Below are 15,256 nucleotides of genomic sequence, written 5' to 3' on the forward strand. Positions count from 1 at the left end.
GACTAAGTGGTAGTCAAAAGTAAATTGCTTTTGTTCTGCCTTTTTTTCAATAATTGTGAAAAATAAATAAATACAATGCAAAGGTGGCATATTACCATTACCCAGCAGATTTAATATTCTAAAACAACCCATGCATGTGCTGAAGGACTTGAAATGTGAAAATAAGACAGAAGTTTAACTTGTTATTCCCCATTAACATGTGTTCAGCAAACTTCTTAGACTGTTTTTTAATCAAAAGGGAACTTATACCAGTTTTTCAGGGGAAGGTCCTCTTCAAAGTTACATCATGGATAGTTGATGAGGGCATAGCTGGTCACAAAAATGCTCATGATTCTCAAATGGTTTGTCATAAACTGATGATATTTGGAAGCTGTGTTGAGTCCCTTCAAGAATCCAACCAAAACACATGTTGTTGCTATGTAACACACTATTTAAAATAGCTAAATTCACTGAGAGTCACTTCTCTTGTGGCATGAAAACTTGCTGCAGTGATTGACCTCATTATCTATAATGCTATATTTGCTTCATTGTGCCTATATGTGTTTGACCACATAATTTCTCATTGCAGCTGTATTTCCAAAATATTTTTGAACTCTACAGCAATACCACCAGATTTAATTCAAATAATACTACAGTGCTTTGGAGTCATTTGCCACTGAGCTTACCGAAGGAATTGTCATTTATAAGCAATTTTTCATAAGCCAAGCTAACATGTAAGTTGACTTGCTTATTGCAAGTGTTTTGGCGAAATACTTTTTTCTTTCTTTTTTTATAACACTGGCACTGGCTGATTCTCAGGAAATTTTGCAAGCTAGTACAACATTGGTGGCAGCACTTCTGTACCAAATTTCAAGAAGATTGGGCATTTCATTTATATGGGAATTTTCACTTTTTCCTCTGCAATGGCGTCATCAAGCACAACTAAATTTTAGAAACTTTGGATTCTGTTCCCAGCGACATTATTATCATTATTAAGTTTATACTGATCAGACATTGCATTTAAAAGTTATTTGTATCTTTGTGATGAGCCACACTTACATGAAGATTTTTTTTTGGATTACTGAAACCATGTTTTTTAACATAGAAACTTAAAATATAGATGCTCTATACCAAGTTTAGTACAATTCTTTTTAACCATTAAGGAAGAGATTATCCACATTATCCACATTGAGATATACAAGAACTGGAGACAACTTCCGTTTACCGGTTCCCGTGGATCCTTATGGGAGCTGCTCAATGGCGCATGAAGCCAAATCATTTATGCAGACAGTTGGACTATGGGCTTATGGCACCAGATCGTGTACACAGGGTACCTAAACATGAAGGATCATGGTAAATGCAGAGAAATGATTTTAACCAGCTGGGGGTGCACTTCGAAAAAGCTCTCATCGTCACACGAACTGTGGCTTTGCTGACTAGCTACAGGACTCCTTGTGACAAGGCCATTTCTAATGTGGTTTTTAACATTTATGCAAGTTAAAATAATATATAAGGCAGTTGATATTTTTATAGAAGCATTTGGCAAGACTGTACATTACATTAGCTAGCTAGCAAGATATGTGTGATAGAAAACCAGCTTGCTTACTGTGTTTAACTATTTTTATGTGTTTATAACAAAACTATGTATGTAACTAAATGTGCACAATGGAAAGGTACTGAGAAGGAATGACCTTTGAGAAGAAAGGAACATGGATGAGCTAACAATAGATAGATAGCAATCTGTTTAAAGTGCAATCATTTTTGGTACAAAGGGGAGACAAGAGGCTTGACACAGGGGTCTGAGAAGGTCCCAAATACGTAAACATGACTTGAGGGATACTTTGTAAATGGAGTAAAATTCATAGTTAAAAGTACCGTTGCTATAAGCATATAATCAGGTGGTACATGTATGACCATTGCTTGCAAAATGTCATATCCTAATCAATAGCCTATGTATTTCTTTTAAATATTGCATGTATTGTGTATGATGTCAAATGAAGATACGCTGTACGAAACAAGAACACCCTCCCCCGCCTTGGAACCTAGACGTTTCGTCAGGGTTTCTGGGATGAAGCAAAAAAGAAAACTGAAAGTTGGTATAGGAGGGGGAGTTAGAAAGTGTCATGCCATGCAAATTACCTCATAGAAAGACAGCTTACAGAAATATATATCCCTGCATTCCCTGGTCCCCTGTTTTTTTGCAAAATTCAAACAGGCAGAAATCCAATATGGTGGACTTTATGCATTATTTAAACAAATTTGTTCTCCAGGCAGTGACATGTACACTGATATAAAGCTCATGACAGTAAATCAGAGAGCGAGAAATAACCTTACTGAAATACTCAAATGTATGTTTAATTACTGTAGCGCCATCTATTGGCTGATTCTCACAAAATTTTACTTGCTATATGCATGCATTGACATATGGTGTATGTAATGCTTACATTAGATGCACCATATGTCAAGATGGCTGGACGTCATTAAGTCTATCAATGACTCCTGAAATTTGATCAGCTACTGTAATTGTGACCATGTTTTTGTGTCATATACAGTTGTTCTGGAGCTTAACTAAGGTTTTTAAGTTAAATTAACCAAATTGCCAAAGAACTTAAAATTTTGCAAGTTACTTGAAATAATTTAGGGGACATTGGGTAGCATTACTTTAGTATACAACTTGTTTAATTTGTGTGAGCTAAGATAGCCAATATTGTTTCTTGTAACTTGGAATAATTTTTATATCAATACTTTTAAAGTAACAATCTCGAAGATCTCCGTTTCGTTGTCTTTGGCGGCACTTGGACCTCACTTCCCAGAGATCCAAACAGTGTCGCCTGTGTGAGGACAGTCAGTTGGCACCTGGGCCACGCCTCCAAAACAATTTGAGGTCACCAGTACACATGAAATCGAAAAGGGAATGAGACGGTAACTATAACACTTACTATTTACTGAATAAAAAATGGTTGTTATAAAAGTAATGTTATGTACATACTCATTTATTGTCTAACATTAGACTAACTTATTCTGATCCTTAAAATATATTGATGAACTTGATGGCAATGTAAATAATGGTAACGTTGGTTAGCTACATTGCAACGTTACAAGGTAGCGTTGAATTCGAGAGACGGTTTGCGAGGTCGTACCAGTCGGTAGCGTTAGCTAGCGTTTTTTCTAATTGTTAGCTGACATGAGATTATGTTAATTACATTAGCTAGCTACCTAACATAACGTTACCTGATATGAGAGATGGCTACTGTGCGCAACGTTGTCTAAACTAATGTTGCCTTTCTTGACATGGTCCGGTAGCTAGCTCGCTAACAGAGAAAATAAATTAGCCCTGAAACGGTCCCATTAATTGTTTTCAAACCTAATGACGAACAAACAGGCAATCTGCAATTCCACCTGGGGACTACCCCAAAACAATAGTCCACAATTTAGGTAGAGTAGATTTCATATTTATAAACGTTAGCGGTACCTACCAGTCCAAGGGAAAGAGAGCCACATCTGTATCTCCCTCAGTCCCTTTTCTTCTTTCAATGCTCTCCACCTTGGCAAGGCAACACCGATGGTAACTCTGGTTTTTCCTCGCTGACGATCGCTTTGCTTTTTTGACTGTTTGCCTTCATCTGAACGTCAAATTTGTTTCTTGTTCTTTGGATTTGCACTTGTTTTTGAAGTTTCATCGTCTGTAGTCCTCAATCTTTTCTTTGTTTGTCCGGCCATAGTACCGTTTACTCGCAGTCACAACACTAGCAGAGACTGGAATAAAACAGTACGCCGCTCACACACAAGTGAGTTGAAGAGCAAGCCTGTTGCATTAGCTCCGCCTATCCTCTCTGGCAAATCAACCACTGCTGGGTGATGGAATCGCGTCACTAACTGCGCGCTGCTTGTGATTTTTCTCGGGAATGTCGCCACTGACACCCAGTTCATAATCATAAATTAATATAATAATAATATAAATTAATACTAGACAATTCCTGCAGAAATTGTGAAGTGTGGTTTCCGCCAATGTACAATGTCGACTTTAAAGTCGACTTAACCTAATTAAAGATTACATTTACATTACATTTATTTGGCAGACGCTTTTATCCAAAGCGACGTACAAAAAGTGCATTTCATGGTCATAGACAACTACTAAACACAGGTTCAGTAAGATACAATACTTATTTTGTACAGCTATTTCTAGCCAAGAACACAGTTTAGTTCACACAGTGAAAACTATTCAGACCTAACCTCTGCAAAGCCAACTAGGCAGAAGAATAAGCTACAGTATTAGGACAAATACAAATTACCAAAAAGTGCTGGGGCAACATGTAACAAGTGTCATGAAAAAGGGGGGGGGGATTTATAGTGAAATATACAGCGTGGTGGTGGTTAGTCTAGGTATAGTCTGAAGAGATGAGTCTTCAGGCCACGGCGGAAGATGGGTAGTGAGGGGGAGGTTCGGAGAGGGACGGGGAGTTCGTTCCACCACTGGGGAGCTAGGGTGGAGAAGCCCTGTGATCCCTTTGGTCGGGTGGGAGGGGTTACAAGGCGCCCTGCTGCCGCAGAGCGGACTGGTCAAGCAGGCACATAGGATCGAATCATGTCATGCAAGTAGATGGGGGCTGTCTTGTTGGCTGCAGTGTAGGCAAGGGTCAGGTCTTTGAACCGGATCCTGGCAGCGACCGGTAGCCAGTGGAGTGATCGCAGCAGAGGAGTGACGTGGGAGAGTTTGGGAAGGTTGTAGATGAGTCGGGCAGCGGCATTCTGAATCATCTGTAGTGGCTGTATGGCACAAGCTGGCAGGCTTGCAAGGAGAGAGTTGCAGTAATCAAGGAGAGGTCACCGTAGCCTGGACCAGCAGCTGGGTAGAGTCAGGTATGGTCGAATCCTTCTGATATTGTACAGAAGGAATCTGCAGGACCGTGATGTTGCCTTGATGTGCTCCTTGAGGTCCAGTTGGTCATCCAGGACCACCCCCAAGCTCTTGGCAGAGTGAGAGGCAGTCACCGTGCTATCATCCGTGATTGAGAGCTCACGTAGTAAAGAGGTCTTGCATGGGAAGAAGAGCAGCTCAGTTTTGTTGAGGTTGAGCTTCAGATGGTGGCTGGCCATCCAGGTGGGGATATCAGCTAGGCAGGAAGATATCTTATCATTAACCTGTGTGGCCAAGGGGGGGAAAGAAAAGAAGAGTTGCGTGACATCTGCATAACAATGATAGGAGAAGCCATGTGAATTAATAACTGAACCAAGAGATTTAGTGTATAAGGAGAACAGCAGAGGACCCAGTACAGATCCCTGCGGCACTCCCATAACAAGGGGATAAGAAGCAGAGGCAGACCCCTTCCAGATGACCTGGTAGGACCTATCTGCAAGATAGGAAGCGAACCAAGACAGGGCAGTCCCAGCGATGCCCGTCCCAGCCAAGGTGGAGAGGAGTATTTTATGGTTGACCGTGTCGAAAGCTGCAGACAGGTCAAGAAGGATCAGGACATAGGAGAGGCGTGAGGCTCTTGCAGTGGCAAGTGCCTCCGACACAGCCAGGAGCGCAGTCTCTGTTGAGTGCCCGGATCGGAAGCCAGACTGGTGAGGGTCTAGCAGGTTGTTCTGATGGAGAAAAGAGGTTAGATGTTTAAGAACTGCTCGTTCAAGGGTTTTGGACAGAAAGGGTAGAAGCGATACGGGTCGATAATTCATTACATCGGAGGGGTCTGAGGTGGGTTTTTTGAGAAGTGGGGTAACATGAGCCATCTTAAAATCAGAGGGAACATGACCAGAGGAAAGAGAGGAATTAACAATGGAGGCATTCAATTTAAAAAATAACATATATAACCAAAATGTTTTGAGCAGTAACACTTTTGGATGATGAAATCTTAGGCTATCTGTGTTCAGTAGATACAGACAGAGACAGAATGAATGCTGTTGCTCCCCAGTTCTAAATAACTTAGCCCAGAAAACAGTATATCAGCTCGATCTATCAGCAAACATATGCCTTAGCCATGCTCAGAATTTCTGAAGAATAATAGTATTTTTCAATAAATGACGAAAGTCAGCAATATAATTTTGCCAAGTGCAGTGTATTTTACCTACGAGTTGGGGTGAGAAAGCGTTGCTTTCACTGCTACCACAGACTGAATGCGTAATGCAGCTATAATGAGACCAAACTTTCCAATACGCTGGGATATAAAATGATATTACAAAAGTAAAATTTGACATATTATACATAGTTAGAAAGCTTATTCTGTCACCTATTGGATCGATGAAGTGTAGATCAAGCCAGATTGTACTAAAAAGTTCGACAACACCCAAAGCAACATGTGTGGTATTACAAGCTGACATTGTTTTCTGGAGTAAGACTGCACCAGAAGCTGCCGCACACGTGTTGTTGACGGCGTTGTTGCCCTTTTTAGTACAGTCTGGCTTGATTGAGATTTATTTATTTATTCAGTAGGTGAGAGTATAAGCTTCCTAACCATGTATAACACGTCTGATTTTGGTTTTGGAATATCGGTTTATAAGTCAACCGAAAGTTTTCTCATCATCGCATTCAATGCATTCACTCTTTGTTAGCACTAGCAGTCAAAGACGCTGCACCTGACAAAACGTTGTCAACGATTTTGTGTAATATCTTGTGAAATACTATTATTATTGAGGTCTTCTGGGTATGCCTAAGCCATATGTTTGTTGATATACCTAGCTGACAGCGTTTTCATTTGTAATTTTGCATTTGGAATACTGTTTTTATCGCGTTCACTTCCGCATTCACCTATATCCTTTCTGGTGGCTAAGTCGCCAGGAAACCTCGTTTGAACAACACAATCCATGCATGTACGTATTCGTCAAGGTCTTATCTACATTGTGGTATAAAGCATTTGAGGTTTACGAATGTGTGTTATCTGTAATTATGACGAAAAGGGAAATATGCACCATCTATGGATTCTGAATTCCCGGAAGATAAACCAGGTGAAAACCTACTGCCGACTGCATCACGTGTGCAAAGCCGACCAATGCTGCACCTCTCACGTATGTATGACGTCACATTCCCCATTCATTGTCTATGAGAAAAATTGCCCAAAAAAAGTCAAATTTCTAAAAACCGTGCAGCGAAACTTTCCACAAAGTAATAGCACACCATTCCAAATGAAGCCGCTCAATTTGACATATTGCACATGTGTGTGGTGCGAAAACTCTGGGAGGAGTAGCGGTCCAAAAAATGGGTGGAAAGAATAAAGTAATAAATATGTGAGATGACAGTAGTGTGATTGCCAAAGCCAACCACACTAATAATATGTGCAGTAATAGTAGTGTGATTGCTAAAGGCAACCACACTAACTAGACAATTCCTGCAGAAATTGTGAAGTGTGGTTGCCGCCAATGCAAAGTCGACTTTGTGCTGAACAGAGTGAACAGTGCTAGGTATTTGCTATATTGTTTTGGGTGGTTGCTAGGGTGTTGCTAGGTTGTTGCTATGGCGTTCTAGGCAGTTGCTAGGGTGTTGCTAGGTGGTGTCAATGGAATTCTAGGTGGTTGTTAGGGTGTTGTCAGGCGTTTACTATGGAGTTCTAGGCAGTTGCTAGGGTATTCTAGGTGGTTGCTATGGAGTTCTAGATGGTTGCTAGGGTGTTGCTAGCTGGTTGCTATGGAGCTCTAGGCAGTTGTTATGATGTCGCTAGGTGGTTGCTATGAAGTTCTAGGTGGTTGCTAGGCTGTTGCTAGGTGGTTGCTATGGCGTTTTAGGCAGTTGCCATGGTGTTCTATGTGTCAGCTAGGGTTTTTCTAGGTGGTTGTTATGGAGTTCTAGGCGGTTGCTAGGATGTTGCTAGGTGGTTGCTATGGAGTTCTAGGCGGTTGCTAGGGTGTCGCTAGGTAGTTACTATGGAGTTCTAGGCGGTTGCTAGGCTGTTCTAGGTGGTTACTAGGGTGTTGCTAGGTGGTTGCTTTGGAGTTCTAGGCAGTTGCTAGGCTGTTGCTAGGTGGTTGCTATGGAGTTCTAGGAGGTTGCTAGGATGTTGCTATTGAGTTCTTGGTGGTTGCTAGGGTGTTCCTAGGTGGTTGCTATGGAGCTTTAGGCGGTTGTTAGGGTGTTAATAGGTGGTTGCTATGGTGTTGCAATGATGTTCTAGGCAGTTGCTAGGGTGTTAATAGATGGTTGCTATGGTGTTCTAGGCAGTTGCTAGGTCTTTACTGAGTCCTATGACACGACCCATAATTCGACCCATAGTTTGAAAGTTATGAAATATCAAACATCGGCCAATCAGGTAACGGGGCCAGGCTAATCTACCCCAATGGACAAAGGACTGTCTACCTAGTCCAATGAGGCATTCCACAATTTGTGGGCAATTTTGCCCCATAGAGATGAATGCCGAATGTTCAAAGCCAGTGAGACCAGAATACAGCTGCTAGAAGACAGAGCATATAATAAATAATAAATAATAATAATATGTGAGATAATAGTAGTGTGATTGCTAAAGGCAGCCACCCTAGATATGTGCAATAATAGTAGTGTGATTGCCAAAGGCAACCACACTAATAATAATAATAATAATAATAATAATAATGATATGTGCAATAATAATAGTGTGATTTGCAAAGGCAACCACACTAATATGTGAGATAACAGTAGTATGATTGCCAAAGGCAACCACACTAAATATGTGAGATAATAGTAGTGTGTTTGCCAATGACAACCACACTAATAATAATAGGCTCAATCACCATTGTGTTACCTAATTCAGCGATAGATGTGACTTAACAGACATTTATTTAAATGAAAATCTTCAAGATTTTTACTTTAATGGCAGGTGTAGAATTTGAAAGTTTGAATTATTGATTTATATACAGTGTTTGTATGTGTTAATAACTTGGCATTTTTGTACATTGAAAACGTGTTGTTCTTCAGACGACATTTTACAATGCAAATAAATACTTGGCACGGTTATGATACAAGCTTGCTATGTTAGCTAGTTACTTACCAATTCAATGAGTAGGCTTCATAAAAATGGCAGAATTGGGGATGGTGGGTGCATCCCATTACTTTTCACTCCTCACCTCCTTTTCTCCACTCCCCCACTACCACTTGTCTCCTCCACAAAAGTATGTGGAGGAAAGGAGGGGAGAAGGGAGTGGAGGAAGGAAGTGAACGAGGAGGCGTAAGGAAAATTTGGATAGGTGACAGCGATTGATCGCTACTGATCACAGATCTTACACGTGGTCAGCCCATTTAAAGCTGCATAATAGCTTGTAAGTTTCAAGTACAAACACAGTACAGTACTACAGTGCCTACAAACATGAACCTGACATTGCGGTTCTTGTTGAGACATCAATCGGCAACATTAGATCAAAGTAAACATCCAATAGTATACAAACATAATTTTCATATAGTGTTAATTCGCCTAGCTGTACTGTGACAGCAGGGCTGGACTGGGACAAAAAATAGGCCCTGCCATTTTTGGCTCAGACTGGCCCACCGCAAACGGTCGGACACCGCCCATCAGAACAACATCCTCGCAGACCGTTCAATATGTATATGATGCATATCTAACCATTTGCCAAACCCCCTACAGAGCGGAGTGTTATGGACAAGTCAAGTATACCAATGCAAGTGGAGCAGTGTACTCACTCACTCTTGATCTCCATTTAACGCAAATGCATCAGAATCGTCGTCATTTAGAAATGAGATCGCATTGATGTATGATCGTGATTTTTTTTTACAACGAATCGTGCAGCCCTATTCCATACATTTATTTATTATTTCCTTGCAAACTTAGGCTACTTCTCCTGCCTCCTCATTCACTACCTCTACACTACCTCGCTCGCGCTGACTAGTCTCGACATGCACCTCTCTCTCGCTCCTCCGCTCACACCTCTCATAGTGTAGTAGTGATGTGTCCCGAGTGTTTCCGTTTTTGCCATAAGAATTTGAGAATACAAGGTGTTATTGTTCATTCTGTTAAAATATTCAAAGAAAAGAAAAAACCCAAAAGCATTTTTGATCGACTTGTTTATGTATGAATCTTATTAAACCCGCCCCATATTAGACAAACGGTTGTGACTGGCCCGCCATATCTCAGGACGAGAGAAATCCGTTTAATAGCCTGAGTGACCAGACTGATCTGCAGAGCGAAATTAAATGTGTTTTAGGCAATGTACAGGGTTCATACACTTTTTCACCAATGATTTTCAATGACTTTTCCATGACTTCTCCACAACTTTCAACTGAATTTCCATGACCAAAACAAATGACTTTCTCAGCGGGACGATTTAAAATTATTTATTGTAACACTAAGTAAAATTAGGTCTGCATCTGAAACATATGGTGCCTCGCTAAAACAAATAAACACCAGACAGACACACTTAGATACATTCTCTCATATTTTAATTCGAATAGTTTAACATTTTTGTCAATGTCTCAAACAGGGCTCGAAATTGCGACCATTTTGGTCGCATATGCTCCCGAAATTTAATCTGTGCGACCTCGAAATATAATTGGGAGCATTTGTGCGAGTGCAAATAATTGTTCTGGTGCGACCTTTTTTTTATTTTTCCAGTCGAACGTATCTTTCTCTGTACATTTGCTAGTTAGTACCAAGCGGCCAAAACCAGACTTCGTTTTTGAAGCTCATTTCCTGGTGTTGTAGTTCCTGGTTGCTCACTAGCGCCACTACGGATGGCTCCAGTATAGGTGTTTTCATATCCGGTTTCCATGTAAGTCTACGGTACAAATGCGATCAAAATACAAAGTCAATAATTTTTTCTCACAAGAACAAATAGTCATAATAGGTGTATTTTATTGGTCTTATGACTGTCCATGGGTCGATTTCATGATTTATTGCGTCATTTGGGCACAGTGCCAATATTTGTTCTGGACCAATGAGGTACAGCTTGCGTCACTTCCGGATTACTGCGGAGGACTGAGCTATAGTAGGGGCTACAGTCTATGGTCACTGGGGTGGGCGGTGGCGTCTCTTGGCTTTGACATTGCGGCGCCGGCTACGGTCCGCCTGTGCTAAGTCTGAAAATGCAAGCATCCCATTTCGTGGTGATTTAATTATGGCGTGTGCTATTTACAGCTGCACTAGACGACCATAAAATAATCCTCCTCTTAAGTTTTTCGGTAGCCGAGTCATTTTTACTATTTCCTTTAGCCTACTTAACCAAATAATTAGTTGGCAGAAAGCGTAATCAGCTTGCTATATTTGGTAGTCCAGTAGTAGCCTATGCTAAAACAGTTCGCAACTTCGGCTACCAAGCCATTTGACTAGCTAGCTAACCTTAACCGGCAAACATTCAATCTGTCAGACGTGTTTGGCGGCTTGTCAGTCGTGTACATTCCGTAAATGTCTACCTGGGCCATGCTTCAAGCATGTGACAAAGCTACTATAATCCCGATTTTGGGATAAACACTTTTTCAGTTTCACGAAGCGAATTAAGAGTCTCAAGGTTCATTTGCTGAAATCACAGACACAGAATTTAACGAAATTAACCATCTTGGCATTTAGAAAGGAATATGTTTTTAGCATATAAGAGACCGACAAGCTAGGCATTTAAGACAGTGGTTCTCAGAATCGGTTCTGGGGGCTCCTTGCGTATATTGGCTTTTCTCCATTGGTTTTGATGATTTACAAGAAAAAAACGATAGCCTAATAATAATTAGAAATTCAACGTAGGCTACATTATTTTTGTCTTCATGCACCAGGTGGAAAACTTGCTGTACAAAGTGCGTTGTCATATTTACACGCCTGCAGATCAGTTATTAAAATACTTGGTAGATTTGTTAATAACCGCTGACAGTGTTAATTTTTATTCGGTAGAAAGTGATTTGCGAACGATCGGTCAGCTAGCGTCACCCAGCAAGTGAACACCACAAACGGCGATGGAGTAGCTAGTAGTAGCAGTTACTGGCTCATTAACTGACTGGCGAAAACCTACGACGATAACTTGCTCGGTTAACAGCAGATCTACCAGACAGTTATACGAAAATTAGCCTAGTCAAATCACCAGTAGCCTACACATCTCCGATTGATTGACCATCAGTGTAGTCAATGTTCTTCCCTGTGGTTCATATTGCTAATGCGTGAGCTAACCACGGATAGCCTACCTAGCTCACTGGCAAGCTGATATGCTAGTTAAGCATATTCGTTTTGCTGAGAAACATGAATTGAAGATAACTGAACATAGCCTAATTGTATTTTTAATGTCATACATATAACGTGATTACATGACAGTACAGTCACGGATGGAAATTAAACTCCGTAAACATCTGATAATATATTTTAAAACATAACGGCAGACAGTCAGCTAGCCTCGTTCAGGTTGATGGGCTTTTCCGCACCAGACTGTCAATCAAATTGTAAAAATCACAGAGCGGCTTTTAAACTCTGTGGTTTTGGCTCCAACTCCAAAATGGCCGCGCCCGCCATTGAGCTTCAAAACGTATTTTCGGAGACCCACGGAGAGTCAATGGGTGACGTCACAGTAGCTTTGTCCATATTTTTTACAGTCTCTGGTTAGTACACTCAGTATGTGCCTTGTGAGCTGACGGTGACCCTTCTAACCAATCGTGAGCTTGACATTCTTACCTTTAATGCTGATTTTAAATAGGTTAATATTAGCCTTCAATCACTCCCTTTCGCTGCACTCCACTGTCACGCGACACAGAGAGCTAACGCGTTAACTAATGTTACCTGAAGACAAAAGTTAATGTTCAATTTATTAGCGTTATCGAAAGCTGAAAAGTTGAAGCGAACGATTACGGCATTTTTTTTAAAACGTTAACGTAGTGTTTTGTGTAGCGACCCGGTTGAAACAGCTAATTTCTCCGATGCAGTTTACTGGCGGTTGATTTAATTAGCGGTATTAATGAGACGAGAAGCGCTTTGTCGTTTGAATGCATAACACGCAATTCCTTGAGGAGTCGACACATTCTAGGCGTGACAGTTTAACTGTTACTTGTAAACCGTACTGTTATATTGTCGTTTTTTATCAATAAAAAATCTATTGCATATATTGTTGGTGCTCCTTACATTTTGGTGGGTGCTCCTAACTTTTTGAAGTTGGGAGCACCAGTGCTACCAAGTAGCCTAAAAAAGTCAATTTCGAGCCCTGATATTATTGAAGCTGCACTTCCCTGGCATATTGTCGGCACAGTAGGGCCGACGTTCACTAACTGCTACATTAGCAGAAGCGTGCCTGTTAGGCGTGCCTGTAAACAGACTGAGCCAGACCGAATTAACTTCTCACACCACCAAAATACCGCGAAGGTTACGTGCCAATTAACGTTTTATTACTATACATACTATTTTTATGATTGGATTAATTAGTAATTATATTTTATGCAACTTTAGCTATATTTCCATTACTTTTCCAAAACTTTTCAAAAAATATTATTTTCCATAACTTTTCCAGGGCCTGGAAATTGCATTTTAAATTTCAATGACTTTTCCAGGTTTTTCATGACCGTACGAACCCTGAATGTAGGCTATTATCAGAGGCAGAAGAACCACAGTACAATATTTTTAGCTCATCAAGGAAAACACAAGAGAGCTAAGCTAACGACAGTGCATAGTTAGCCATGGTGTCTCCCCAACATTGATAATGATAACGCTAGCTTGCGGCCAAACAATGCTAACGTCATTAATAGCTTATAGTTATCGGGGGGCGATATAGCTCAGGAGGTAAGACCGATTGTCTGGTAGTCGGAGGGTTGCCGGTTCAAACCCCGCCCTGGGCATGTCGAAGTGTCCTTGAGCAAGACACCTAACCCCTAACCTCTAACTGCTCTGGCGAATGAGAGGCATCAATTGTAAAGCGCTTTGGATAAAAGCGCTATATAAATGCAGTCCATTTACCATTTTGCTTGACAGTGACAGACTAACCACATGCTGCTGCTTACCACTTCAGCGTCACTATTCTGCTCATTTTGTGACTGTCCCTCGTCTGCCCTTTCGGGTTCATCCTGCTCAGAACTCACTATCAGAGCTGTCTCGCTTCGCTGTCTGCCTCATCTTGGACTGTCACATCTCTGATTTTAAACACCTGTTGCTGGTGCTGACTGCCAGCAGCAGGTACTGCAGGAGCCCCCACAGTCGTTCCAGCAAACATTGAAGTTATTTTGACACATTTTGAGGCATCCTCCGCCAGCTTTCTTATTTTTTTCTCCCGCAATTTCTCAGCACCACTTTTACGCTTTCCTTTCTCCATCGCACACCGCACCGACTACGAGGCTGAGGTGATGTCGACTTGAGTCTCAAGGGCAGAAACGGACAGTGAGGGGTGGGGCCTAGACGTGATTGGGCCAGCCCAGTGTCAGTATAGAAAACGAACCAATGGGCCACTGATCAGAGGGGGAGTGGGGCCTAGGCATATGATTGGGCCAGCCCAGTGTCAGTATAGAAAACAAACCAATGGGCCACTGAAATTGGGCCAGGCCAGTGTCAGTATGAACCAAAGGCCCACTGGCCCAAAAGTAGGTCGGCCCACCAGGCATTTGCCCGGTAGAATATAGGCCCAGTCCATGCCTGTGTGACAGCCTACATTGCCAGTTAATTCCATCTCATATAGACTAATTAAGAAATATTTCTTTGTGAAACAGATGTCGCTTCATATTATGTGTTATTGTTTCCCAATGTTCAGTTTTCACACCGAAAAACAATTATTTCCCACTGTAACTTCCATCCATCCATCCACACATGGGGGGGTGCTAGAGCCTATCCCAGCATTGGGCGAGAGGCAGGAATACACCCTGGACAGGCCATCCATCCACACATGGGGGGGTACTAGAGCTTATCCCAGCATTGGGCGAGAGGCAGGAATACACCCTGGACAGGCCACCAATCTATTGCAGGGCGCACACACCATTCACTCACGCACTCATACCTATGGGCAATTTAGAGTCTATTAGCTATTAACTACCCGCATGTCTTTGGACTGTGGGGGGAAGCCGAAGGAAACTGACAGGGACACAGGGAGAACATGCAAACTCCACACAGAGGGGCCCCAAGCCGAGATTCAAACCCATGACTTTCTTGTTGTGAGGTGATGGTGCTACCCACTGCATCTGAAGTCAAAATGTTTGGTAATAAATGACATGAATGTGTTTTAGGTATTTCTTAAAAAAAAAAAAAAAACATTTATCAACCATAAGGGGTCCCCAGGGAGCAGGTTTTCAGTAAAACCATGATTCTTGAACTATAACTAGTTGTTAATCGTGGCAATTGGACAGTTTTAGTGAATATTCAGGAAACAGTAAAAAAAAAATAATAATAATTTTTATTGTAATTGTGAACCATTGTAAGTA

This window comes from Anguilla rostrata, chromosome 7 (assembly GCF_018555375.3).
Source record: "Anguilla rostrata isolate EN2019 chromosome 7, ASM1855537v3, whole genome shotgun sequence".
In the NCBI taxonomy this organism is placed as follows: domain Eukaryota; kingdom Metazoa; phylum Chordata; class Actinopteri; order Anguilliformes; family Anguillidae; genus Anguilla; species Anguilla rostrata.